Raw genomic sequence first — 26558 nt, 5'->3', positions numbered from 1 at the left:
CAGTTTTGATTTTGGTACATTTTAAACGATTCGATTGGATCCTAATTGACTGACCTAAAATGGTTACAGGACATCTTTAGCCAAAACCTCAACCAGTGTGACTCAGAGATAAATACCTGGTACTGAACAGTGCAGGTGAAGTTTTACAGATTCTTTGGATTTTTTCAAGATAATCAAGAGTAAATTAAATATGTGTACAAACAAACGAGTAAACAAGAATGAATGTCACATTTATTCACATTTTGGTTTCCTAAAGTTCAGCCCACTGTTGTTTTTCCACATCCAAATGATCCAAAGGGAACATTATTGGAACATTCTAGCACACTGGATGGTCACATGTCTTTGCTAAATTCAAAGTGTTTCCACACATTGGACTGGAATGATGGAATCATCAGTTTTTGCTGCATCACATGTGTGTTGTCCACTGTGGTGCACTTGGTCCTTTTTACCTTAAAGTAAAAAAAAGCTGATGTTATTCTTTTAATGTAGTCATGAGGGGGCCTAAGCCAGAGGGTTTTGTCTGGTAAAATCTTTGCCAAACCAAACATGCAAATTAGACCAAAAAACTGATTGATTTATTTAATATTGAAAAGATTTTTAATAGTATAGGTCAGGGGTCGGGAACCTATGGCTCGCGAGCCATATATGGCTCTTTTGATGGTCACATGTGGCTCGCAGACAAATCTTTAATTATAGTTTTTTTTTTCATTAGGCCAGTCCTTCTCGGGCGCAATGCGATGCCAGAGGCGCGCAGTAGTAGCGGTGCTTGGAGAGAAAAATCTGCGCCAGCATTATCAGTTTACTATTATTTGTTATTTCACAGAGTTTGTACCAGCCGGAAACCTGTGAATTGACGTGCCTAAAACTGCGCGCTCCCGTCTCTGAGAAAGAGCGCGCAGTTGCGGGGACGGGATGTGAGAGGAAGAAAGCAGAGTGTGGGGGGGTATGGGGACAGGCAGCAGGTGAATCGCGCAGGGATTGTAAAAACGTAAAACCCGCTGCCCGTCACTCACTGCAGCGTGTGAGTGTCTGTTTAACTCCGCGTCTGCATGTGAGCAGACTGTCTCACATCTACAGAACATTCAGACCAACCAACGATCACGTTTAACTTTCTCAACGCCTGCATGAAGCAGAAACTCACCGCGGATCAATCAGACTAAACCATCAGCAAAACCACGAGAAATATTCATCATTTATTAGCAACAGCATAACAATGTTATTAAAAAGAATCCACAGACTTATTGTACTTTAAAAATGTTGAAATTACATCAAATGCACACATTCACTTGTATATTTAGTTTTAAACATATTGTCGCGGACTGAGTTTAACTTGGCTGTTGGGCCGCGTTAAAAGTTCTGGAGTTCATTTAACGCATCAAGCAGAGATCTGATTGGCCCTCAGTTCCGTCGCTCAGCCTGTTAGGTAGTTTGGACCAATGGAGTTCAGCTATGGGCCGAATAAGGGTAATGTGAGGGCTGGAGCGGGAGCAGGTGAATATAAAGTTGGGAGAATCGCTCTCGTCTCAGCGGGAGAGATTCAGGAGTTGCTGAATTAATTGTTCGGCGTTTGTTGTGGTCTGCAGTAACCAGAATAAAGAACCTTAAAAGAGGTTAAGTCTCCGTGCCTCAGTGTGGGAAAAGGACACTACGTAAATGTATGGCTCTTTCGAAATTACATTTAAAAATATGTGGCGTTTATGGCTCTCTCGGCAAATAAGGTTCCCGACCCCTGGTATAGGTTGATTCGATTAGATTCAATTACCAACTTGCCTCAGCCAGATTGATCTGTGTGGATAAATTGATTTATTAATTAATGCATCAATCCTTATACCCCTACCAATCACAGACATGAATCCACTTTGTATGGAACTTTATTAGCAATGTCTACATAACATTACAGAGCTGGTGTTGTGCTGAAAAAATGCAAAGATGCAGAAGCTCCCAGATGTAAGCATTAATGGCTGGTAGTTAAGAATCAACAGAGTAAAGACCACAAGACGTTATCAAGAAGATATGACTACTACTTTATCAAATCAAGATAGAGGGAATTGTTATTGACTGATAATTAGTACGATTGTTCTGACAAGAGGATAAACATCCTCATTAGATCTCCCCATGCTGAAATCTGCTGCTTTTTTCCACTGTGCTTTTACAGAACCAAATGTTAATATGAATTTAAAACTGTCACTACAGTGACCAGCTACTTTATGCAGTATAACTTTTCACTTCATTTTTTAATACCTTGGCTATTGAAGTGTCCTTGGACAAGATACTGAACCCCACATTGTAACAGCTGGGTGCACGGCAGTAAAGCCACCATCAGTGTGTGAATGTGTGTGTGCATAGGGGAATGTGACTGTGGTGGTTAAAGCGCTTTAGTTAGAAAAGGGCTATAGAAGTATACAGTGGTCCCTCGCCAAAACAAAAGTTCACCTTTTGTGGTTTGGCAGATGTCTTTATGTGCAATTTTGCATTTTTTTTTTATTTGTTTTTCTGTGCTTTGCGTTCTGTAAAGTATTGTCAATCAATCTTGTTCATTCATTCATCTTAAAATCCGTTTTTTCCCTTTTGGTGTCACTGGGCTGCCGGTGCCTATCCCGGCCACTTGCGGGCGAAGGCAGGGGACGCCCTGGACAGGTCGCCAGTCTGTCGGGCCACAATCACACACCAATGCACCCTTACATTCCCACCAATCTCATTCTGTTTGCCAAATTTACATTAATCTTTAATCGCGAAGCAGATCTTTGTTTTCATTCTATAATCCTGGGCTTACTTTAACACAAACGTCTGACCTTTAAGAGTTTAAACAAGAGAGAAAAATGTTCATGTGTGTCTACAAAAGTGTAGAAAGTGTGTGGAAAGGAGTTTTAAAGCCCTAAACATAATATTAGTTGTAAAAGATTAAAGCTGACAACTGACTTTGCCTATTGCAGGTCACTTTAAGAATGTAACTTCTGTAATAAATGAGGGACCACTGTACCATGATTACCTTGTAGTACCCTGTAACTAAAGTTGACATCAAATTTCTCCCTTTTTTCACATTTTTCCAGACAGTCGCCTTCTCTTCATCTCTTCCCAAACCTTAAGAGGGGTCTGGAAAGGCTGACATTAAGAGCCTTCAATGCCCCTTCGATCCGTCTTGTGAGGCCCTTGTTGTTTATCATCAGTGCAGATAAAGGTTGATCAGCTGCAGAGTGCGCACTGGAATGGCCTACCTAAAGCTCCCATCACAGAAAACAGCGTCAGCTTGTGTTAACCAGAATGCAGGCTGTTTCATTTGTTGTACCCCGTTTCTTAGGCCAGTCCTCATCTCTTCACAACCCTTCACAACCCTAGATGCATATGAAATTGTAATTTAAGCAGGCTTTAGAGAAATCTCCGAAAAATCCTAAAGCAAACAGTGCATGCCTTCTGTGTGTAGACAATGTTGTGCTCTTTGTGAAGGATCTTGGTCAGTCAGACCAAGAAAGTCGTAATAATCTAAAGCCGGTGTCCTGAACCAGGCAGTACTTCATGGTAACCCCATTTCACTAAGAACACAACATACACAAATATTTTCCCAATATTTTAAAAATGTTTGACACTATAATAAATGTGTTCCTTTATGGGGGGTTTTCTATATCTCATTAATAAAAATGCCGTTTCAATTCAATTCAATTTTATTTATATAGCCCAAATTCCCAACAACAGTCGTCTCGATGGGCTTCGTATAGTTAATTGAAAAATTAAACATAAAATCCAAAGGATCATGAATACATAGAATTCAATAGGAAAATACTTAATTGAACTAACAAACTGACTAAACTAAACTGGCATCCCTCCCCTTAGACCCCCCTTCGCGGTAAGGAAAAACTCCTAAAAAAAAATGGATTCCGGAAAAAACGAAGAAACCTCAGGGGTGCCCACATGAAGGAGGGATCCTCCCCCAGGTCGGACAGGTGATTTACCAGAACTCAGAGAAGAACTAACTTATCTAGCTCTACAACTACATATTTAAAGTCCAGCCGACTTTATATAACCTTGATGGAACGCTACAGTGACCTAGCTACAATTGAAGCAGATGATTTTATTATGAAACACATTTGGATCTTTTTTGAGTTTAAAAATACAACAATCTAACCATAAGCTAACATCTTCCTCTTGTAAAGTAGTTGTTGACAGTTTTTGATGGTCACATGACGTGCTGCACATTCTGGCATTAACATCTTGCTGTAGGTAAATGGGAGTTGACTAGTTTTAAGGGCGTGTTCTTCTGTTTACGAAATGGCGATTCACCTGTTAACCTGATGGCACTGAATCACATTTAGCCAAATATGAACTTCCTAGAGCTTTTTCTGCAGCCGCATTTAGCATCTCAGCATCACAACTTCTTTTTTTCGTTAACAAATATTCACCAGCACAAATCCATATTCCATACTTGCTGCATCCAGATTGTGGGGAAGCTGCAGCTTATCTCTGCTATCTTAGGGTGAAAGTCAAGCACTCCAAAGACAATGTAATGATTCATCACAGACCAGCATTCGCTCGCTCACACATAAGGCTGACGCTCATGCAAACGTACACATATATACGTACGCACACATACATGCACATAAACAGACACTCACACAATCAATCGTTTTCATACTTCATAACACAAAGTGTTGTATACAAAAATAAATAATATAAAACAAGCAGATTAATTTAAAAATGGACCCCCCCCTCCCTTTCCCACACAAAACCCCCAACCCCCTCTTACACCTCCCACCCCCTGAACCAATGTAGATAAACAGGCTGAGCACGGAAAATGTTGGCAAGTAGAAACACTAGTTGAGACCTCTTCGTCTGGGGCCTGTTTCAGAAAGGAGGTTCAACCAACTCTGAGGTTAAACTTGAACTCTGAGTTGGTCAATCGAGAGATTAACAACTCTGAGTTTTCTGTTTCAGAGAAGCTGATCGGAGTTAGGTCAATCAATTCTGAGTGGACTGATTCGGAGGTGAGCGTGAGCACCGCGACTATGGGAAGCCATTATAAATGGAGCGCAGATATTACGAGTCACCATGGCAACCGTGGAAAAAAAGAGGTCTGCGTATTTTCGCCAGCTGAACTTGACGTGCTGCTGCAGAGTTACAGTGAATATGAGCACATATTCCAGAAGAAAAGCAACACCGCTGCATCTGCAAAACAAAGACAGTTAGCGTGGGAAAACATAGCTGCTCAAGTTAATGCCTAAGTTTGCATTTAAATCATTGTTATAAAATATTGGCTGTAATAACTTTTTAAATAGCGTAAGGTGTGAAATAAAAATGGAGATATTTAGGTGTACTTTTGAAGTGTTATTCCTGGTGTAATTGCATGAAATGCTGCATAGTGTACAGAACCAATCGGGGGGGAAAAATGCATTTAACGTCGGTAATGTTTAGAGGACTTTTTTGTTGACCTTCCCCTCTTGCAAACGTTGGTCAGTTTAATATTAAAACATTCAATTGTTTTTTTAAAAGTGAACTCTTGTCTACCCTTGTATTGATCAAGTGGTATAGGTTTAAATGGGATTAAGAAATTAAGCAGTGCTAGGAAATTTTGTTTCCAAAAAGTAATTGTTACATTAATCTAATTCAATGTCCCTGATTTCATTTTCACGTAGATGCAATCCTGCAGGAATTAAAAGAACATGGCAGCAGCTAAAAATTAAGTATAAAAACATAATTCAATCAGGTCAAATTTGAGCATGTCATGGATGTAGGCTTTCTTGACAATATTTGAGATATGAAACATTTACATAGCAATACATATCTAATGTTGTTTTCATTGTATATATGTAATTGACTGCAACGAAAAACGGTAACGCTCAAACAAAAACGTATGGGGAAATGACAAAAAATAGAGTCTAGGTCTCAAAATCCTCGCACGACATAAATGTAATTCTCTACGAATTGATGCAGCCTCCTCGTCTATTGGGTCCTCCAAAAAAGGACAAGCCATTCTTGTCACTTGTCTCTGTGTGACGGACATATGGGCAATGAAGGTTAAAGCGAAAAATACCGCTTTGTCTTTAAAAAGGGGAGGGGACCGGCAGAAACCTTGAGTCTAGAGAATAAAACCTGCTCCTGACCAGGTTAGGTTCACAGCATAAGTAACCATGGACACTGACTCCGAGTATAAGTTACCTCTCTTTCAGAAACGGGTTTGACTTACTCTGCTTTCTTTGGTTTAACAAACCTCCCATTCTGAAACGGAAAACCCAGGGTTTCCCTGATTTCAGGGTTAACGCACTCAGAGTTTACATTTAACCTCCTTTCTGAAACAGGCCCCTGGTGTAACTGCTTAGCCAGTGAAGTGCAGCAACATAGAGGGGGGCCAGCCTCACCACAGCAAGGGGGCGATGCAGGTCCCCATCTAGAGCTACAGTGGCTGAGCAGAAACAGACCCAGAAAAAGAGGATCCAATTGAAGAGGTTCTAGAAATTAAAACGGGGGAAAAATTGTCATAAAAAGTAAACATATTGATAAAATCAAAAATAAATTAAACATCATAAAATAAGAAATATTAAAATTGGTTATTATGGTAATAATCATGCGTAAAATCACAAGACAACAAAATAACTAAATACTGAAAAGTAATACTGAAAAGATAGTTCTGTGTAAATTTTGTTTTTTACTAGGGATGTCCCAATCCGATCACGTGATCAGAAATCAAGCCCGATTACGTAGTTTCAGACACGATTAGTATCGGATGTTGTATCCCGTCATGATTGGATATTCAATATGTTCATTATTTTGATCAGCGCTGTATATTACAAGCGTATTATTTCAAATAAATGTCCTAGTAGAAGTCTATATATCATGAATGGATCACAACATTTTACTGTCATGAAGCGTAGCGGAATACAGCAGCAGTTTGAGCGGGAGGTGCACTGAAACAGTTTTGTAAGGTTAGCAATTCGGTGGGGCAAAAAAGTATTCATTTAGCTACCAATTGTGCAAGATCTCACACTTAAAAAGATGAGAGAAGCCTGTAAATTTCATCATAGGTATATTTCAACTATGAGAAACAAAATGGGTTTTTAAAAAAATCCAGAAAATAACATTGTCTGATTTTTAAAGAATTGATTTGCAAATTATGGTGGAAAATAAGTAAGTTCAACTATTTACTTTGTAATATACCCTTTGTTTGCAATGACGGCAGTCAAACGTTTTCCGTAAGTCTTCACAAGGTGTCACAAACTGTTGCTGGTATTTTGGCCCATTCCTTCACGCAGATCTCCTCTAGAGCAGTGATGGTTTGGGGCTGTCTCTGGGCAACACAAGCCGTGGTTAAATGCGCAAAATATCTTGATCAGATCAATGGTCGGATTAAAATTCAACCGTGTACATGGGATCAGAAAAACTTTTTCCGATTAGAACAAACCTTCACGTGGGTCACACTTTCGGTCTGAATAAATCATTTGGGAATGCGCAGTAGTGTTGAAAAGCCAGGGTTATGAGAAGGCTAACACTCGATAACAAAATTAGCCTTGTTTGATGAACATAAAATCCATGCGGGAAATTCCGCAATCTGCATCTTGGCTGCACGTAAATATGTGGGAATCACATCAGCCTTTATTTTGTCGGGACACGACTAGAAACACAAATCCACGTGATTGTTTGAATGGTTTCTGAGGACTGAGCGACATTTCTGCTTTGAAAAGCTCACACACCACCCCAACGCCTGGTGTGTGAGCTGGAAGTCCGAGCTCTGCTCGGACACACGGTTCCCCTGAGTCTCGCAGCCGCTAACCCAGAGCGGCAGGACGGATTGTAGTCCGAAGTCTCCCACACATAACAAAACAACGAAACGCACACGTAACAAAGCATCCTCCCTCCCCTCAAACACAAAGTTATAAGTCCGACTGCTCTGCTCAGAGACACGGTTCGCTCAGTCCACCGGCACCCGAGCCCGGACCGCCCAGGGTCCAGATGTCACGGGGCACGAAGTAGGTGTAAGGGGGGGGGGTGCGAGGTGGCGCTTCGCATCGGGCCTCCACAGAGCAGCTGGTCGGACCTGTTTGAGCTCCAAAGCTTTCTCTGGAGCGAAACACCGTCTATGCATGACGTTAAACCAGAGCAGAAGTGACGCACGATCGGAATGAACCATTCACATGAACAACGATCGGATCAACAATCGACATAAAACACCTATCTCGATCGGAAAGAAATTTGGATCCGAACGAGTCTGATCGGGCGTGTTTACATGACACATTTTTTTTTCTTCATATCAGGCGTTCTTTCCGATTACTTTTGTCCATGTAAACGCAGCTACAGACTTTCAACTCCCTCCAAGGATTTTCTATAGGGTTGAGATCTGGAGACTTGCTACGCCACTCCAGGACCTTAAAATGCTTCTTACAAAGCCACTCCTTCCTGTGTTTTGGATTTTTGTCATACTGAAAGACCCAGCCACCTTTCATCTTCAACGCCCTTGCTGAGTCTGAGGAAGGTTTTTACTCAAAATCTGATGATACATGGCCCCATTCATTCTTTCCTTGGCACGGATCGTCCTGGTCCCTTTACTGAAAAACAGCCCCAAACTATGATATTTCTACCCCCATGCTTTACAGTAGGTGTGGTGCTCTTTGTATGCAATTCAGCATTCTTTCTCCTCCAAACACCCAAGCAGAATTCTTGCCAAATGTTCTATTTTGGTTTCATCTGACCACAGGACATTCTCCCAATACTCTTCTGGATCATCCAAATGCTCTCTAGCAAACTTTGGACGGGCCTGTATGTGTACTGGCTTTAGCAGGGGAACACGTCTGGCACTTTGGGATTTGAGTCCCTGGCAGCGTAGTGTGTTACTGATGGTAACCTCTGTTACTTTGGTCCCAGCTCTCGCAGGTCATTCACGTTTCTAAGTAATTCTTTATTTAAATTCCGATGAATCAGGAGCAGATGAAAAAAGCATGACGTTTTTACGTACAAACTACAATCAGTGGGCCAAGAACTCCCTGCCCCGCTCCATTCTGATGATTCATTTATAAACAAATAGATCCATGTACAACTTAAGGTGTATTCATACTGAACACATTTGGTTCGCTTAAAGTAAACCAGAGTTTGTTTTCACCAACAATCCAGAACAAATTTTCGGTCTAAATACATTCAAGCGGACACTGGTCCGGCACCAGGTACCGCTCTCCGCTCTACCGGAGGTAGTCATGGTTCATTTCCCCATCAGACTGTGCTCTGGTTCGCTCTGACATTCCTCAGTCGGAATAGGTTCGGTGCTTGGAGCGGAAAACCTGGATCAAAATGGCCACCGTAACTGGGCATTAAGGGACGTAAACAGAGTAGAAAGGAGGCAACAATGACGATGAGACACAGCAACTGAAATGTGGTTGGATGAATGCCGGCTCATTAAAACAACTTTTAATGTGATCCACATTGCTTCACACCGTTTTCCCAACAATCTATATGTCATAAACACTTTTCAGTGTACCTTCTTAGCCATCGTCTCCTCGATAACCGCCTTGTAGCATGCCTGCATCGTACCAAAGTAAAAAATGTTGTACCTGGTGTTGATACAGATCCGGGGTCGGCAAGCTTTACCACTCAAAGAGCCATTTCCCACAGAAATTAAAACATCTTTTGGAAAACCAGACATTTCCAGTGAATGTCATCATTTTACTTCTTTTTGAAGTTGGTGAAGAGATGCTCATTTTTTTTGTATCCTCTGTCATTTAATGGGTTCCGATGAGAACTATTTCCCGAGAGGCCACAAAACTAGCAAATGTCCTAATTAACTAGCGGTTAATCAACTTCTTTAATAGATTTTTGTCAACAAACAACTTGCATGTTTATTCTGGAATGTTTTGCCACATTTGAAACTTTGTTGTTGGCCAATTCCTCATTACATATGAATCATACTGGTTAAGTTGTTGAAAGCAAACATATCTGCCCAGGTGCCGTTCAACCTACTATTTTCTTCAGGAACTTCAATGTCCTCATAATTCTCCATCGTTGTCCTACCTGGGTCAGAACATTGCTGGGATTACACGCAGGTCGATAGTCACATAGAACTTTAATTAGAAAATGTCAACATTTAAAAATTTTTCTTTTAAACATAAGGCAGTATACAGTGATCCCTTGCTAAAACACGGTTTACTATTCACGGTTTCGCTACTTCACGGATTTGCATTGTGTTCTGCATTCTGATTGGCTATAAGGTCACTCCACTACTTCTCTACCTGTGCGTCAATAACGTTGCAGTTTAATATGTTCAAGTACGTAAAACAGCTTGCCAAATTTACATTACGCACGTGCAAATCATCTTGCAATTACGAGTTTCTCTAAAACCCATAGAAAAAGAGCGACAACAACTGCCAATCACTATGTTCTTCTCCCGAACAAACACACCTGCACCGTGGGCTTCAAAAGAAGAAAACACTGCAGAGTGGAATCAGGATGCAGCATCTCAGTCTGAACAGCAGTGAAATACACCTGAGTCACTATTTGTCCTACTGTACTTTGTATTTTTCTCATAATCATTTTACATTTTCTCCCGTTTAATCCAATTACTCTGGTTGCGGTGGGCCGTGCTAATCTCCGCAATTTGAAGCTTTCTGTTCACATTGATGATTCAAATTCTATTACAGTGCAGTACAGAAGTTATTTGTTGAAAAAAACGTTTCCAAAGTACTTTTATTTGTGAAACAAATGCTTGAGCCTGTAAAATGGTTTGTTCTTTCTTTTCAATGTATAAGAGTATTTAATTGTATAATAATTGTAAAATAAATTAGGGTTTCTACTTCACGGATTTTGCCTATCACGGGTTCTTTTCGGAACGTAACCCCCCGCGAAAAACACGGGTTTACTGTATAACCAAAACCTCAGCCTGTTATAGGGTTGGGCGATGTGCCTTAAATTGGCAGTTGACTGTGTTTACAGTAAAACATCGGGATGGACGATGATATCTTCATTATTATATAATTAACATTATATAATTATTATCTGCGACAGACTGGCGACCAGTCCAGGGCATCCCTTCCTTTCGCCCAAGTGGGCGGGATAGGCTCCGGCAACCCCGTGACCCCGAAAGGGAATAAACAGTAAAGAAGATGAATGAATGGATGATGAATGAAAAGAAGTAGTCCGCTCCTGCACTTAATTAGTCAAGTGAACCGGTGGACCGAGCGACCGTGTCTCTGAGCAGAGCAGCCGGACTTATAGCTTTGTGTTTGAGGGGAAGGGAGGATGCTTTGTTACATGTGGGAGACTTTGGACTGCGATCCGTCCCACAGCTCTAGGTGAACGAGCTTCACCTAACCTTGGCTTCTTCCGGCTCCGTTCTTCCACAAAAAAAGCACTGACCACACGGATTAAAATCATGAGCGAACAGGTGCTTCATAATAACCATTTCAATAATAAAATAACGTTTAGAAGATCATCTCGTATATTATGGAGCTGCCAGATATCTATGTATGTCAGTGAAACATAAAGTTGGAATCAGGAAACTATCCCGACAAGGATTGCAAAGCGTAAAACTTCAATTATTCTTTCTCTCGTTGCTCTGCCCTGCACTCTTTATTCCTGGCCAATGACTGAATCTTTAGATCTTTAGTCACATGGTTTTGTTTACAAACTTTGTTCTACAACAGAAATCTTCCCCACACAGGTCCATGTCTTTATAGAGCGTTGGGAGTTTCACTTTCAAAACGTATCTGCAGAATCAGAGTTGACATGGTACGAACAGGTCTACAGCTAGATTACTGTATTGACAAGCTCATCTGCCACCAAATGAGCTGCACTGAGCTGCTGATGAAGTGTGAGGGATGAAGGATGAAGGAGGCAGGAAAAGTAGAGTGAATGTTAAAACAATGCTCTGAACACAAACATCTGGACACTTGTTGGATTTGTCCAAAACTACCCACAGCACAAATGTCATTTGATGGGCTGTCTGACGTAAAAATGCAGGAATGTGAAAAATGCACTTCAGCCGTTACTGTGACTTCACCTGCATAATCCGGAGGGACACAACAAACCTGAACATTTTATGTCAGAAGACAGGGCAGCAGAGTTAGCCTTCCTGTCTGCCTCCATCAGACACTCGAGTGGCAATTATTCTTGATTTATGGACTAGTTTGGTGACTAACCCTAAAACATCTGTTTCCAAGCAATGTGAATCAAGAATGGTAGAAGGAAGGACGAACGACTATGACTGTATATATAAACAGCTGAACTGAGTGACCCCTCCCCCCTGGCGTTCCAAACAGGAAATATTCACTGGCTCCAAGAAGCCAAAATCCCATTGACTTCTTTAGAGAAATAAACAGCTGTTAGTCAGTCATTCTATTGGTCAGAAGAACTCTTCTTGCTCTGATACATTTTATTTAACAACTTCTTGCTTTTTAATGAAAGTTATTCAAGTTATAAACTGACCAATAAAAAGTAAGTGGTGCTTGCTGGACCCCATGTCCAACATTCCAAATGTTTGATCCACAGATTTTGTGTAGCCTGCTTTCAAGTTTCCAACAAGCTCACTCTTGAGTGGTGAGAGTGGTTGCCATAGAAACGATGACTAACCAACTCAGTCCAATCACTGCTTACTGCTGCATCTGTATCACACACACACACACAAAAAAAATGGTGTCTGAATTGATTTCACTTTGTTGAAACCAGAAGGAAGTCATTTTCTATGGGTGACGTCAAACTGACTCGCTCCAGTTCTCATAGACCCACTCCCTCAGATCTTCGTCCTCCCCTCGACTTGTTATCCCCTCTGCCCCCCTCATCGCCATGGGGAGCAGGGCATGCAGTCGCTCTGCCCCACAACTCTGGAACTCTCTCCCCCTGACCTCCAGATCATGGACTCACTCCCTCTCTTCATCCCCAGCCTCAAAACTCATCTTTTCAGACTAGCCTTCTCTTCCTGACAGCGATGCATCCGTCTATTTCCACTTTTAACTTATTTTAACTTTTAACATATTTTAAATTTGTGCTTTCATCCTTGCTTGGTGACCTTGAATACAGAGAAAGGCACCTACTAAAATAAATGTATTATTAATATTATATCCAGTCAATGAGACAGATAGACAAATGTCTAAGTTATATGGATCTATGATGCTTGTGTTTTCACTATAAATAGACACACCCCCTCCTTGGTTTGGGCACAACCCTGCAGGGCATCACCCTCTGTGTTCATTATTCCAGTAAAGGAGGGCGTAGTGAGCCATATGATCAAACACATGCACGCCGCTTTGGTTCCGTTGTTTGCTTCACAGAGGAAGCCAAACATGGCAGGAGTTTCTTCAGGTGCTCTGCAGACAGTGTCACACTGGGCAAACAAGTAGGCCAGTAGATTGGAGCCTTCAAACCCCCACCACCACCCCAGTCAGAAGACATGCGGCCTAACCCTGCAGGCTGTGGGGACAACATGCGCCAGGAGGCATATACTAAACACAACAGGGAGCAAATCAGGCAGCGCTGGATCCCACCTGCTGATTCAATGCTGCAACACTGCAGCTAGGTAGCCTTGACAACTGAAGCAGTTTGATAAAAGCCCTGCAGCCCATCCCCAACGTGAACCTGACGCACTCTGGAGGACACGTCAGGTGTGCAGACAGTCTGACAGTGATGGGGGGGTCCTGACACTCGCTGTACCTATCCAGAACAGAAGTCAGCTGGCTGAGGTGTGGGTTAGCTAAGGGAGCCTTTGTCTGCAGCCATGGTCGTTGCACCTGGTCAGGTGAAGCTGGACAAGGACCCCAACCTGAGAGGTTCACAGCCGTGAGCCGTGTCCCCACACCTGGCCGCTGCGTCTCCAAATATGTAACGGCTGGAGGGCTAACGACGTGGCTTTAGAGGAGCCTCTGCGGTTAGAATGAATGCTAGCACACACACACAGGAGCTAGCATTGCTAGCATGAAACCACTGGATTAGCACGAGCCCTGCAGGCTGAGAAAAGAACTTCCCGGCGAGTTACGGGGCAGCCGCGGCGTGAAAAGCGTTTGTCACGCGCCGAACAAGGGAAAGGGAGACACCGTGTCCTCTTCCGCGCGCGCGCCCGTAGCTGCGGCGCTAACTGACTTTGCTAGCTGTGTCATTTCAGCGCATCGCTGTTGTAAACAGATTTTAACAGCCGTCTCCTCGCACGTGCGGACTGCCTCTAAAACTCCTTCCCAGGGTCATCTCTGCCGCGAAAAGCCTCAGCCGGCGGAAAGCTCACCTGCTCCGGTCAGGACGGACGCTCTCACCGGCGAGACATCCCCCGGTGAGCCCGAAAAGACACTGGCGCTTTTTATTTCCAAGGACACGAAAACGCCATGACAGTTTAGAAAAATGCATAAAAAATTAGCAGGCAGCGGAGGGAGGGGAAAGAGGAGAGGGATGGGGAGGGGCGGACTAGGAGGAGGGAGGGAGGAGGAAGAAGGAGTGGGACAGACTCATTCCGCACACTCCATTCAGCGGGATGCCGGAGTCCCGCGCGCCTTCGAGGGTCGGTGCATCCCGCATCCACAGCCAGCTCCCGCCGCGGCCGGTATCCCCCAGCTCCCTTTGAGGGACGTTCGGCAGCAGCGGGGACGGCGGGGGATGCTGCTGCTGCCGGCCGAGCTGCGTTTGGGATCCAGCTTCGGTTCCGCGGTTCCCATGTTTCCATTGGCTGCGGCAGCGCAGCGCAGCTGGCTCCACGCGCATTTCCATTGGCCCTGCAGCTGTCAAGCAAGCGCACGAGCTTCTTTAGTTTGTCTGATCTGCCGCAGCCAACGCACCGGGGGGAAAATGGTCTCCTTTCTTTCTTTCTTTCAGGACCTGCGTGAATGTTCTTACCGCACACCTGCGGGAGATCCCGCCTTCCCAGCGCGCAGACCGCCAGTCTCCAGCTGCTGTCATCGGGGAGGGGGGGGTTCCATTTTAAACCCCGACCCAACGCCACAAAATGAGGAGATTTACGTCTCTCCTTTGCTGCCTGCATCCACCAATCATGGCGCGGTCTACTCCCCCATCACCGCCAGGCTTGAAGGCTGGAGAAGAGGAAACATGACGATCCACGTCTGTTGCAGATCCGGCCACGTTTCCTGGAGGTTCGGCTCGGCTTCAGCTGCTGGGAGCGTTCAGAGCTCCTGCTATCGCTATCTCACAGTCAAACGCGCCTGTTTCTTTATGTTTGAACAGATGCCTCCGTCCCTCTGTAGTAAAATGTTAGAGCGTCCTCCGGGAGTCCCAGCGTGCAGAAAGAAAACGGCAGCGAGCTTTTCTTCCTGTGGACATGCCAAGCTTTCAGTTGCAGTTTGATTCACTGCTGGGTTTCGTTTGTTAACGTCTGCATCATCATCTACCGGTTTACTTTGCCTCTGTTTGTTTTAGTTTATTTTGTTGTTTTTGTCTGTTCCTGTGCAAGACGGTCTCTGCTGCAGCTACCTACCTGTCCCTAACCACCTTCATCTTGTGCAGATGAAGTGACCTCCTGATGAAGAAGATCTCAGTAAAATCCACAATATTGCAAACAGTCAAACCTGCACATTCATTTGAGTCTTATTTGCTTTAAATATCAAAAGTTTTTATTCTCGTTATTCTATCTGTCTCCATTCCTAAACTGCTTTGCTATGTCACCCCCAAGTCACACTACTTGGACTTGAGTCATGAACCTGACAACTTTAGACTTGGCTTGGACCTTCACATCAGTGCAGCGTGACTTGACTCAGACTTTAGCCCTCTGACTCGGAAAGACTTTCCTATTTTCCCCAAAATCCAAAGATGGAAAAAGTATGTTGAAATAAATCATGCTGCGGTCTCTCTGTCTTTGTGTGTGCATCTGTCAGCACAACATCCGAGCTTTGTCCGAGTTCCTTCACTACTCATTAGTACACTAGACAGGGCGCTCTCCTTTTTGTAGTGGAATCTACAATTCCAAAATCGAGTGCCCTAGAATGTTCCCTGAGGTTTCGAAAAACCAGTGTGCATCGATGCTCACTAGGTTGACAAATATAGACCAGTGTTTAAATTAATTTTTTAATAAACCATCAATGCGTTCATCAGAACACAGTGAATTCATAAATATTCATTGTAAAATGCTCGTATTTATTATATTTTCTCTTCTTGAAGTTGATGTCATATTTGCTATTTAGTCGTCAATCCAGGGCACTAGAGAATCCCTTACTGTGTAGTTTTTTTAGTAGTTAGTGAGAACAGAGGGAACTCAGATGTAGCCCCAATCACATTAGGTCCATGTTGGTTTGACCAACAATCCAACCAATAACATTGCAATGTGATGGCAATCTGTCCATCTAGTTCTTGTTGGAAATCGTTATATCTGTATAAAAGTTATAAGGTTAACAACCAAAAATAGTTTGCAGTGTACAGAACATGCAGATAAAAGGATTACAGAGACTCAACAACAACACTTGATTATCTTGAAGAACTCCAAGAAATCTGGAAAACTTCACCTGCCCTGTTAGGTACCAGGTAATTAACTCTGAGTCACTCTGGTGCAAGTTTTAGCTAAATACTGGATCAATTTTAGATCAGTGGATCAGATCTTTCAAAATGAATCAAAATCGACTGCCGGTTATGGGGGCCACCTGAACAGATGCATTACTCACTGCTCTGCTATCGCAACACTTAAATCCTGCTAAAACACTCCAGTTTACCCCAAAACCTGGTTAAAGAGGTTTGAGAACACAAAAGGAATGCCAAGAGGTAACAAATCAACGCTAGATACCAACAACAGTCAAAGCTGACGAACTTTCAAATTCGGAGCAGATCCCAAAGAGTTAACGAGGCTGACAACATGGCTGAACAAGGTAAGGGAGAACAGAACCCGGACCTGAAGAGATCCAAGCTCATGAGATCCTGGCTGCCATTGTAGCTCTGAAAGATGAGTTCAAAACTCGTTTTGATGGAATAGGGACCGCAATAGGAGACACAAAAAAAGAAATGAGTGAGTTTACTGAACGAATGCCGCAAGTGGAACAGCGCACGTCACGTGCAGAAGATGATGTCGCCAGCTTACGGCCTACGGTGAGCGCGCTGGAATCCAAACAAAGAGTTATGGAAGATAAACTCCTGGACTTGGAAATCAGATCCCGACTGAACAATGTGAGGCAGCAAGGGGTCTTTCCACCATCCAGGACTTTTATTCTCCTGATTCAGATGTTATGATGGACAACGACCCAAAACATGGAGCCTAAGCAACTCAGGAGTTTTTAAAGCAAAGAAGTGAAATATTCTTGAATGGCCAAGTCAGTCACCTGATCTTAACCCAGTTGAGCATTTCACTTGTTGAAGACTAAACTTCAGACAGAAAGGCCCACAAACAAACAGTAACTCAAAGCCGCTGCAGTAAAGGCCTAGCAGAGCATTTAGAAGGAGAAAACCCAGCATCTGGTGATGTCCATGAGGACAATCTCAGGCTGTCATTGCCAAGAAAGGGTTTTCAACCAAATATTAGTAATGACCATTTTGTTTTCAGTTATTTCATTTGTCCAATTACTTACGAGCCAAGAAATGAAGGGATTGTGTTTAAATAATGCTTTAGTTTTTCACATTTTTTAATGCAATCTTTTTGTTCAACCCATGGAATAAAAGCTGAAAGTCTGCACTTCAATGGCAACTGAGTTGTTTTAATAAAAATTCACTGTGGTAATGCACAGAAACTAAATCAGAATGTCCAAATATTTATGGTCCTGACTTTGTGTTTATATATATATATATATATATATATATATATATATATATATATATATATATATATATATATATATATATATATATATATATATATATAGTGATTTAGCACTGACCAGACACCCCTCCACTTATGGAGGGGTGTCTGCGGCATGGAGGGCTCTAAAATTTTCATCATAGGTGCATTTCCAAAGTGACATACAGAATCTGAAGAAATATTCAGAAATCCCGTTGTACGGTTTTTTAAAAAATTTATTTGTATATTACTGTGTGTGACGGTGTGGCACCATCAGATGACGAGGGGGGGCCACACCGTGTTTTATTGTTGGTGTATTTATTTATTTTATGTATAAAATTGATTCCTGTGATGCCACCTGGAGGATAATTAAGAGCCACGCCCAATGGGAGGGGCTCACTATTCAAAAGGGAGCATCACAGGGAGTAATGGAGGAGTGAGACAGAGGTGCCATGTGCTGGTGCGGCCCTGCGTGAAACAACTTGTGTCCTGAATAAAGACAGAACCTCCTCACCTTGGCTCCTCTGCATCTTTTCTCGGCGGGACCCCGCCACACTGTGACAAATAAGTATTTGATCACTTGAGTTAAACAACTTTAATATTTGGTACAGAAGCATTTGTTAACAATTACAGAGGTCAAACGGTTCCTGTAATACTTCACTAGGTTTCTACACACTGCAGAAATTTTGGCCCACTCCTCCATACAGATCTTCTCTAGATCTGTCAGGGTTCGGGCCTGTCGCTGAGCAATACGGAGTTTCAGCTCCCTCTGAAGATTCTCTATTGGATTTAGGTCTGGAGACTGGCTAGAACACTCCAGAACCTTGATATGCTTCTTACGGAGCCAGTCCTTGGTTTTTCTTGGTTGTGTGCTTCGGGTCATTGTCATGCTGAAAGACCCAGCCACGACCCATCTTCAACGCTCTGACTGAAGTAAGGAGGTTTTTGGCCAATATCTCACAATACAGAGCCCGTTCATCCTCTCCTTAATACAGTGCAGTCGTCCTGTCCCCTGTGCAGAAAAACACCCCCAGAGCATGATGCTTCCACCCCCGTGCTTCACTGTAGGTATGGTGCTCTTGGGATGATGCTCCTCCTTCTTTCTCCTCCAAACACGCCGAATGGAGTTAAGACCAAAACGTTCTATTTTGGTCTCATCTGACCACAAGATTTTCTCCCATGACTCCTCTGGATCATCAAGATGGTCATTGGCAAACTTCAAACGGGCCTTGACATGGGCTGACTTCAACAGGGGAACCTTCCGTGCGATACGTGCAATTAAACCATGACGTTTTTATGTATTACTTATAGTAGCCTTGGAAACAGTGGTCCCAGCTCTCTTCAGGTCATTGACCAGCTCCTCCCGAGTAGCCCTGGGCTGATTCTTCACCTTCCTTAGCATCATCGCTACCCCACGAGGTGAAAGCTTGCGAGGGGTCCCAGTCCGAGGGATATTGACAGTCATCATTAGCCTCTTCCATTTTCTGACAATTGCTCCAACAGTTGTTCTTTTCTCACCAAGCTGCTTGGCAATTGCCCCGTAGCCACTGCCAGCTTTGTAAAGGTCTACAATTTTGTCTCTTGTGTCTTTTGACAGCTCTTTGGTTTTGCCCATGTTGGTAGACTCTGACTGATTGTGGGGTGCACAGGTGCCTTTATGCATGCTAACGACCTCAAACAGGTGCCACTAATGTAAAATCATGAGCAGAGTGGAGTTGGACCATTTAAAAGCAGAACAGCAGGTCTTTGCTGGTCAGAAATCTATCTGATAATCAAGTGATCAAATACTTATGTGTTATCAATAGAGATCTGTATGGAGGAGTGGGCCAAAATTGCTGCAGTGTGTAGAAACCTAGTGAAGAACTACAGGAACCGTTTGACCTCTGTAATTGTTAACAAAGGCTTCTGTACCAAATATTAAAGTTCTTTAACTCAAGTGATCAAATACTTATTTGTCACAGTAATATACAAATAATTTTTTTTAAATTGTACAACGTGATTTCTGAATATTTCTTCAGAGAAAATTTTAGACCCCTCCATGTTTTTTAAGTGGGAGAACTTGCTAAATCACAGGGTGCTCAATATACCGCATGACAGTAAGTTAACCGGAAATTTTGCATTCAAGACAAAGACAAATCTTTTTTGTAACAGAACAGGCAGACGGCTGGATCCAAATGCAGCAGGTTTATTTGCACAGCTAAAAGTCCACAAAGTTAAATCAGAGTCAGGCAGGCAGGGGTCAATAATGATCATGGGAGCATCAGAGAAGAAACGGGAGAAGTCAGGATCCAGGTGAGATTCGGGGCAGGCGGCAGGCAAACGGATTCAGAGACAAAACAGGGTCAGAAGATCAAGTTTGTAGATAACGCTCTGTAATGTAGGCAGACTGGCACAAACAATACCTTGCACTGAGTGAGGCTCAGTACAGTGTCTTCGTTTACCGTCAGTGATTGCAAATGAAAGTGAGGTGTGTGGCATCCAGAAACTATGTGCTGAGGTTGCTGGGAGTCAAACTGATCTATGCATTGGTCCAATATGTATCTGCAATGTTTACATAAAGATGCTGATATGAGAAATGAAACGCAGTCAGTGGTTGGTAAATAAATAGTCTCATCAGCCACAAACTTAACTGCACATCACTGGTCTGTAGTGATGGGATTTAATATCCAGACTTTTGCCTGGTTCTCTTCCATCTCCGGGTTACCACAATTGCAAACGTGGTAAACTGATAAAGAAATCCAGTTCCTAAGAGCATACATAGTCTGTATGAATAAAATGACTGTCTTTGGAAGAACTTGAAACATTTAATGACTCGGAGGTGAATTAAGACTTGATTGTCTTTACTTGGGACTTGCCTGCTTTGACTTGGGATTTGCAAAACAATGACTTGGCCCCACCTCTGGTCAAACCTTCCACATGCCTTTCCAAGAATTCAGAATTTATAAGGTATTGGATGTGAAACAAGTCAAGTACACAACTGTAACACCATCAGAAGGACAGGTTTTGGTTAAATGCCCATACAGACTGATTATGTCTAACACTCCTGCTCTAAACCAACAACATGGCTGCTCACACCAGTTTTCTACTCCTTTACTTTCATTTTTGATGACACTCTTTACTCAACACATGACTCCAGAAATCTTCCCCCACCTGCTCCAACCTGCTTACACATACCTCTCAACCTCTTTCCCACTGTCAGTTGTTCTGGACTGTTGACCCAAAGAAGTTAAAGTCATCAACCTTCTCCACCTCTGCTCAATCCACTTCTTTTCAGAGCAAACCCCCACCTCTCAAGATGTTCACGGACCTGCATCATGCTCTCACTACAGATCACAATGTCATCTGCAAACATCATGATCCACAGTCAGTCTGTCTGTCACCAAAGGAAACAAAAGGAGCTCACAACGGATATTTGGTGCTGTCCGACCTCTCTAATATCTGTCAGCTTATTAGAAAGAATTGAATCCCCAAAATGCAAAAAAACAACAACAAACAAACAAACAAAAAACACCTAGATTTCAGGGACAAAGTCTTTTCAGAATGATACACAGGCAGAAGAATAGTCTGGAAGGAATCGGACCAGATCCCCTACTGTATATAGACGAGAGACAGCACTGAGGAGACCCCCTGTGTCTCTGTGCAAGGGGGACACCGAAATGCAGCAGTCTTTCAGGGGTAGTGAGTTCTAGTATAAGCAGAAGATTTTCCCCTCCGACAGTTCAAACACTGAAGTCAACAGGCTTGAATACAGTTCAATTCAGAATCAGAGCTCCTCCCCAAACACAGTCCAGGCAGGTAATATGAGAAGGCAATTCCAGGGGAGATCTGAGTCAAAAGCAGAAACAGGAAAGTACAGTTGATCAATATTCAAATGATCAGGCTGGAGAACTGCAGAGAGATAGAAAACATCTGCTCAAGCAGCAAGGCCGGATATAGACAAGGGAAAGGGGGGGGGGGGGGGGGGGCAAGGCCCCCCAAAATGCAGCGACTGTCCCCCATCTGGGATGGGCCGCAAAAATTCACAATCTAAAGAAAGAAAAGTAATAACAAATAAAAAGAAAAACAAACAAAAAAGTTCTGGTCTCAAATGCAGAGGACAGTGTCAGTAAGAGGTTTCAACATAAAATTTAAGACATATCGAAAATATCAAAGGAGAAGATACATAGACAGATTAACTGATATGAGCATGGTTTTCTGATTATTTTAGGGCATCAGAGGGATAACCCACCAAACTCTCAGCACACCCAGACTTGCACCCCCTGATGTTCTACCTGCACCCAATGGTGGAACTGGCTAAATCCGGGCTGGTTAGGCAGAGCAATAAATAGACGGATGAAAAGTTGCAGGTCTTGAGGGCGATTGCTGGAGAAGGCAGACCAGACACTAAAGATTTACAGTAAAAGCTAAGTCCCACTAGCTGTCACACACCCATGTTTGAAATTTGTTCTCCGCATTTGACCCATCCCTTGGGGCGTTGAGCTGCAGACACAGCTGTGCTCGGGAACCATTTGGTGGTTCAACCCCCCAATCCAACCCCTGAATACTGAGTGTCAAGCAGGGAGGCTCTGGGTCCCATTTTTAGAGTCTTTGGTACAACTTGGCCTGGATTTGAACCCATGATCTTCCAGTCACATGGCAGACACTTTACCACAAGGCCACTAAGCTGGCCTTGTCAAGTCAAGTTCAAAATTAAAAAAAATAAATTTGGCAAAAATTCCTTTTTCCAACCACCATTTTTGTTTTTACTGTAAATAACACAGATGTCACTCTGTGGTCAGTCTGGGTTCCTCCCTGGGATGCCACACTTGGCTGGTTATGCATCTACTCCCATAGGAAGAGGTCCCAACTATTAGCATTTCCATGTAGTAGCTCTTTCTGTGCTCAGCCGCCCAATGTTTATCTCCATAGGGGTTGGAGGTGTGAAATTTCTAATCAGCCAATCACATGTCAGCAACATGCAACAACATGTCCAACCTGGAGGCAGATGGGCTACAGTAGCAGAAGACCACACTGGGTGCCTCTTCTGTCAGCTAAGAACAGAAAACTGAGGCTACAATTCACACAGGCTCACCAAAACTGGAAAATAGAAGATAAGAAAGACGCTGTCTGGTCTGATGAGTCTCCATTTCTGCTGCCACATTCGGATGGGTCAGAATTTAGCGTCAGCAACATGAAAGCATGAATCCACCCTGCCTTGTGTCAACAGTTCAGGCTGGTGGTGGTGGTGTAATGGTGTGGGGGATATTCTCTTGGCACACTTTGGGCCCCTTTGTACCAAATTAGCATGGTTCCAATGCCACAGACTACCTGAGTTGTGTTGCTGACCATGTCCATCCCTTTATAAACACAGTGTACTAATCTTCTAATGTGTACTTCCAGCAGGATAAGGCGCCATGTCATGTCATGTCATCTCAAACTGGTTTCTTGAACATGACAATGAGTTCTCTGGACTCAAATGGCCTCCACAGTCACCAGATCTCAACCCAACACATCACCTTCGGGATGTGGTGGAACGGGATATTGGCATCTTGGATGTACAGCCAACAAATCTGCAACTGCATGATTCTATCATGTTATCATAGACCAAACTCACTGAGAAATGTTTCCAATACCTAGCTGAATCGATGTCACCAAGGATTACGGCAGTTCTGAAGGCTAAAGAGAGTCCAAGTTGGTACTAGCAAGGTAGACCTAATAAAATGGTCAGTAACTGTATAAGTAATGATTAGCTTTTTGCATATCTTGTGTACTTTTTACCCATTCACCTTTTGTCCTCCAGGTTCTTGTTTTTGCCGTCACTCTTTTCTCTAGTCCTCAGACTTAAGGTAGAACTCTAGTTGGGTCTTCATAAAGCAAATTGCATGTGTTTGCTCGTGGCCATTCAACAATTTAATTTTAAAGTTCCGCTCCAGTAATCTTCTGATCTGTTTTCAAAACATTCCCAGTGGTCTTTTAATTATGATTAAGCCGTTTTTTGCCAAAACCCAAAAGCCTGTGTCGTTTTCTGGCACAAAGTTTCTGCAGAGCGGCAGGAGTTTGTTCAAAATTCACCTCTGAGTTGTGGGCAGGACTGTTGGTGCGGAGTAAGCCACATCGTCCCTTTGTCTAAACTCTCTCCCGCAGCTTACAGCCATTGACTGTATATGAGAACTGGACAAAGCAAGTGTGACATCACCCACAGAAAATCCCTTCCCCCAGCTTCAGCGCAAAGAAGTCAATTCAGTTGCAATTTTTCCCTGATACTGACATCGCCATGTTGGAGCAGATGACAGTGATTGGTCTGAGTCGGTCTGGGTCACACTCCTGTGCTCAAACACAAAAACATCAAAAGTAGAGAAACACTAACACCAAAAGACCTTTTTTTCCCCCCCATTTTATCACTCCAGGTTGTCCCTAATTCACTTCGTCTTTTTCTCTTGTTTTACGTTTACTTCTCACCACAAATTAAGTCCAAACGTGTCTATTTAGTGCATGGTCATCTCTCAAATAGGCCATCAAGCAGCAGATGAACGGTGGACGTGGGCTGGAGACCAGCTCTCTACAGACAAACTTGATACTTGCTGAGCTGAGTGGGGGAGGGGCAGGACAGAAGTTAGGGGAGGGGGATGAAGCTTTTTGTTTACAAATCACAGAAAAAATTAAATAAGAGGTGAACAGGGAAATCTAATGAAACCACCAAAGGAAATAAATATGTGGAGATATCAGAGACTTAAGAACGGTATTTGAGTGAGATGGTTTGGAAAACAATAAAATGTGAAATTTTGAAGTGGAATTAAAACAATGCAGAAAACCACAGAAAAGGTAAGTATAAAGTTAAAACAAAGCCTTAAGTGTCTAAACTAAATATGACAGGCAAAACAAAGCATACAAGTTAGAATGAGTGAAAGAGGAGGAGAGCTGCAGAAAAGGGGAGTGGAGAAGCAGTGAGGGGGACCCAGAGGAAGAGGACATTTCTGTGGAACAGCTGTGATCGGCACGGCTGCTGCCAGACACTATCAGGACCGAACAGACGAGTGCCAAGCCCACTGACACACACTAACGCACAAACACATGAAAAGGGTCGAGCTGGGTCTTCAGGCGGAGCAGTTGCTGTGGACATGAAGTGAAAGTTGGCAGTTTCTTACACTTTGTACTCTAAGGTACGTTTTCTTTTCTTGTACAGTGTGTGGAATAACTAATTTTGAAAGTAAGCTGCAGTTCCTAAAGAGCTAGCAATCATGGCAACTCAGACTGTCAAAAGCATTTGCAAATTCAATTCACTTACCTTGTCTGTGTGACAGTCCATGGATAGTTAATAGAGATTTACTGTGAAATATGTGAAAAAGAATTTTAACATTTGAACAGAAACCTCTGTCTACTCTGTGGGAGTGTGAGGACATTTCATGGATCATACTGAAATATTCACAGAAAAAAGATGTTGATGAAGATTCTAATTCATCCAGGTGATGTCTTGAAATTGAATCTAGGCATATCTGACCTGTTTTTTTCTTTGTCCTCCTCTCTTGTTGGAGGAAGGTTTGGCTATCAGAGGCAGAGTCAGTTTCTCATGAACCCCTTCTGTGAGTGCAGCTCAAAATGACGAGCTGCCAGAAAAAACATCAACACAACAAGCCGCTTTTTCTTTCCCTTCCATCATATTCTTGGTGTTTAGTTTCATGGGTTTGGAGAAACTCTGAGGTCTGTGTTCTGCACATCATATGAAATTAGTGTAAGGTCAATGTCCTGCTCAACAACCTGGTGAAAAAGTCTGAGATTGGGAAGTCTTGGGCTCAAATCTATAGTTGTACCAAAAACTTGCTTGAATTTGGGAGTTAATTCATCTAATTGTGGCTGTGGCAAGAGTTCATTTGTCCCTCAGAAGATAGTGGGGCAGTTATTTATACATGCATAACAGTAAGGGTTATCACAACTGGTTTCATGATCCTAACTTTCCTAACTTATTCAGAAGATTCAATACTGCAACACTAGATATGTGATTGCCCTTGTGGAGAAAACGTTTGCCTCTGGCAAATGCAACGGATTTCAAAAAGTGAAAATGATGCATCTGGTTTTGTGGTCTCTTTCTCCTTATTCTCCAGGAAAGCCACTGCTGTTTGTGTTTAATCTGGTTCCAATTTGTCCCTGCTTTTCAGATATGTCGAAACAAAACAGCTGCTATCCTGCTTCCCATTTAAAGAACATCTTTGTAAATGCTAAAGTGACCTAGATTGGGCCATCAAGGTACCTGTCAGTCACAAAGTCTGCAGGTTATGCCATTTAAAAAATTGAGTTTGGTCTATAATTTTCTTCGTCAAAAACTTCCACTATGAAGCTACATTGACACATAGCCTTTGGCTACACATGCTCCAGCAGCCAGTTCCAAGGAAAAGTCTAACTATCCATCCATCTCTCCATCCATTATTCCGGGTGATGTCTCAAAGTTGAATCTTGGCATATTTGACCTGTTTCGCCATCCTGTCCAGCCTTTGTACTCATCTCTTGTTGGAGGAAGGTTTGGCTATTGCAGGCAGTGTTAGTTTCATAAACCCCCTTCTGTGAGTGCTGCTCCAAATAATGAACTGCCGGAAAAAAATCCATCCATCCAGCCATCCCAGTTAACATACGTAGTCTCTCCAGCGTGTCCTGGATCTTCCCAGTGGGACATGCCTGGAACACCTCCCCAGGGAGGCGTCCAGGCTGCATCTGGACTAAATGTCCGAGCCACCTCAACTGGTTCCTCTTTATGAGGAGGAACAGCGACTCTAATCCGAGCTCTCTGCGGGTGACTGAGCTCCTCCCCCTGTCTCTTAAAAGCCCTCAGCCACCCCACTTGTATTCGGGACCTCATTCTTTCGGTCATGACCCAGAGCTCATGATCAAACATGAGTATTTGAATGAAGATTGTCCGGTAATTTATAAATTGCTTGCT

General features: G+C 43.0%; 2 protein-coding genes and 1 long non-coding RNA gene across 8 annotated transcripts in view; 2 read left to right on the top strand and 1 right to left on the bottom strand.

Moving 5' to 3' along the window:
* Positions 1 to 14315, bottom strand: part of chd6 (chromodomain helicase DNA binding protein 6) — an 82449-nt gene extending 68134 nt beyond the window's left edge. For both annotated transcript variants that reach the window (XM_023954827.2, XM_023954828.2), the window contains exon 1: positions 14177 to 14315. The gene's annotated coding sequence lies outside the window, so the exon portion shown is untranslated. The remainder of the gene's footprint in view (positions 1 to 14176) is intronic.
* LOC144992127 (uncharacterized) lies at positions 14082 to 15458 on the top strand. The gene is made up of 3 exons (XR_013655924.1): positions 14082 to 14221; positions 14758 to 15032; positions 15124 to 15458. It is a non-coding gene; the product is annotated as an uncharacterized LOC144992127 (long non-coding RNA).
* A 9134-nt stretch (positions 15459 to 24592) lies between these two features.
* ripor3 (RIPOR family member 3) overlaps positions 24593 to 26558 on the top strand; it is a 50556-nt gene continuing 48590 nt past the window's right edge. For 3 of the 5 annotated variants that reach the window (XM_078947980.1, XM_078947981.1, XM_078947979.1), the window contains exon 1: positions 24593 to 24789. The gene's annotated coding sequence lies outside the window, so the exon portion shown is untranslated. The remainder of the gene's footprint in view (positions 24790 to 26558) is intronic. The other 2 variants (XM_023954824.2, XM_078947982.1) reach the window with 1 other exon arrangement.

This window comes from Oryzias latipes, chromosome 5 (assembly GCF_053564925.1).
Source record: "Oryzias latipes strain Hd-rR chromosome 5, Olatipes_Hd-rR_3.1".
In the NCBI taxonomy this organism is placed as follows: domain Eukaryota; kingdom Metazoa; phylum Chordata; class Actinopteri; order Beloniformes; family Adrianichthyidae; genus Oryzias; species Oryzias latipes.
Note: the sequence above shows the minus strand (reverse complement) of the source record. Positions and strands in the feature narration are given on the sequence as shown.